General features: G+C 38.6%; 1 pseudogene; it reads right to left on the bottom strand.

The window, feature by feature from the left end:
* Positions 1 to 403: 403 nt before the first annotated feature.
* LOC125616349 lies at positions 404 to 2044 on the bottom strand (annotated as a pseudogene).
* Between the last annotated feature and the right edge of the window lie 547 nt (positions 2045 to 2591).

Here is a 2591-nt window from a genome sequence, read left to right as displayed (position 1 = left end):
TAGCTACATTATGCCATGTCTAGCTTCTGGGGCTAACTCAGCTCCAGATAGAGTTTTGTTTGATTAGAGAATAGGATAAATGAAGGTTAGATGAAGCAGATGGGGAAGTTGGCGACTGTAATGGAGACGTGTTGAGGACTTAACTCGGTTGGTACATCAGAGCCCTGAAGCACAGAGACATGTTCTGAGTGGACCCAGAGCCACAGTCATGGTTAGGGCCTCAAAGAAATGGAGAAAGTTAGTTTAGAACGGCTACTGTGGAAAGTGGGACTGGGAATTAACCAGGGATGAAGAAAAAAAATTAAGGCTCCTTTACATCTGAAAGGGCACAGCTGTCATATGAGTTACAATCACAGCATATTAACACTTTCAAAGGGCTTTCAGTGGATCTCTGGTGACAGAATCAAGGTGTGGCTCTGCTGGAGTGATGGCAGAGGCCAGGGAAGCTCAGTCTGTCGTGAGTCAGTTCATCAGATGTATCATCAAGGTGGCTCTTTTGTTCCATTGGACAGCTGATAAATGAGAGCTATTCAGAGCTAAGGTGAGCCTTAATATCAGAAGAGCAAGTATATTAGCTTCCTAGAGCTGCTCTAACAAATAACCACAAACTGGGTGGCTTAAAACAACTCAATTCTCTTACAGTTCTGGAGCTGGGAGGTGGTAGGGTCATGACCCTTCTGAGACTGGGCTGAATTCTCCCTTGCATCTTCCTATCTTCTGCTGGTGGCCATCAATCCTAGATGTTCCTTGGCTTGCAGTTGCATCACTCAAGAATTCAGCCCTCCTTTCAATATGACATTTTTTTTTCTTTGAATGATAATTGTCCTTTTTGTTTGCCTGGCGACTTAAGTTTTTAAATGTGCTCTTCATTGACTCAGCTCCAGACATTCCAACAGACTAGAAGACTCCTCTCAAAGGTTAAGTACCTCAGATAAGCAGCCAACATCATTCCCCCCCCNCATGTCTGAGGAAGTGGTGCTCAAGATATTAGTTTTTTCAAGCATCAAATTAAACAAAAGCAGGATTCTGATTAAAGCTGAAATCCTGGAATTAAACCTGGATTAAACCTAAAGCCCTCTGTGTCCCTGTGCTCCTGCTATCTGGTGGCCTACGGCACAACCATCATCCCATCACTAGAATCCTCAAAATTTCTTTTGCCTCTCACCTTTATTAGATACCCTGATTCAAGAACTCATGTCTTCTCTTTGTTTATGGTGGAGAACATACTCCAGGAAGATCCTAAGTAAAGCAGTATGGAAGATAAACTTTTTCAGATCCTTCATGCCCCAAAGTCTCTAACTTTACTCTTGATTGGTGGTTAAAGGGAGTAGCCATTATCTTCTCCATTGTAATGTGGCTATTGAGAAGATGAATGACACCCTATTTACCTCTCACTGAGTTCATTGTGTCCTTCCTCAACTTGTGCTCAGTCTAATGATTCATCTGTCAAAAGAATTTTTTCATGTAACATAAAAATTTTAATTTCCATTTCTTTTTTCTTTTTTTGGCATTTTAAAATATATTTTAATGAAAACACTTTCTCATAATATTTAAATAAAAATGATTTTCAGTTTTAATATGAAGTTGCTCTGGCATTAGGGACTTACTTGCTTCCTGCTCCACAGGTTTCTATTATTACTGTACTACTAATTCCCCCGTGCTTTTAGGACATGTGTTAGACTTGTCCTTCTCCGTTGGAAGTCCTTGCAGCAACTTCAGGGGCTTCATTCTATCAAATGTTTGACCATTTTCAGTTTTTCATTCACCAAAGGGATATTCTTGTGAGCATGAGGGGTATGTGCTTTTAAAATCCAAGTATCTTCATCATATTTCTCCCCCAATATGCAATGTTTTATTGTAGTTTTTATTATGGTAACAATATACAACTTAAATCTACAAGTGAAGGCTAAAAATCATCTGGAATTTTTGATTTGGTATATTTATGATGAATCCAATCTATACAAATGAGAGACTCCACACCTTTTGCTATTCTCTTTAGTCTATCTGAGGACCTCTGAACTACTAAGTGCAAAGTTCCTACCATAAATGTAATGATTATTCTCTTAGAGGTACCAAATGTTAAATGTCTAGGCTTCTGGTTCTTTCTTATGGTTTCCATCTCTTTGCTGAAATTCTTCATCTGTTCATGTATATTGTCCACCTTCTCTACTAGATCTTTTAACAAATTAATCATAGTTATTTTGAAGTCTGTGTTGGATAGTTACAATATCTGGTTCATATCTGAGTCTGATCACACTGAAAACTTTATCCCTTAATAGGCTAGGGATTTTTTTTTTTTTCTTGCTGTTGTATATGCTTTGTAGTTTTTCGTTATACAAATATAGAAAATTGTGTTTGGACAAATAGTAGAGACTTAGATAAAGAGAATTTATACTCATAAATGGGCACATCTTCTGTCAGACTTTAGTGTGAAGGATTGAGCAAATCTTGTCAGTAGTTGAACTGGGTTTGAGTTTCCTCATTGGTATCATTATCTTTAGTGCACAGGAGCCTCAAATACACCCAGCAATGGGCTGCTGTGGTACCATGTGATTAGACAGGAAAATCAGTCACCAGGAGACTTTTCTCAG

The sequence above is a fragment of the Marmota marmota genome, unplaced genomic scaffold, assembly GCF_001458135.2.
Source record: "Marmota marmota marmota unplaced genomic scaffold, marMar, whole genome shotgun sequence".
In the NCBI taxonomy this organism is placed as follows: Eukaryota; Metazoa; Chordata; class Mammalia; order Rodentia; family Sciuridae; genus Marmota; species Marmota marmota.
The sequence above is the reverse complement of the archived record's forward strand: the minus strand, read 5'-3'. Positions and strand labels throughout refer to the sequence as shown.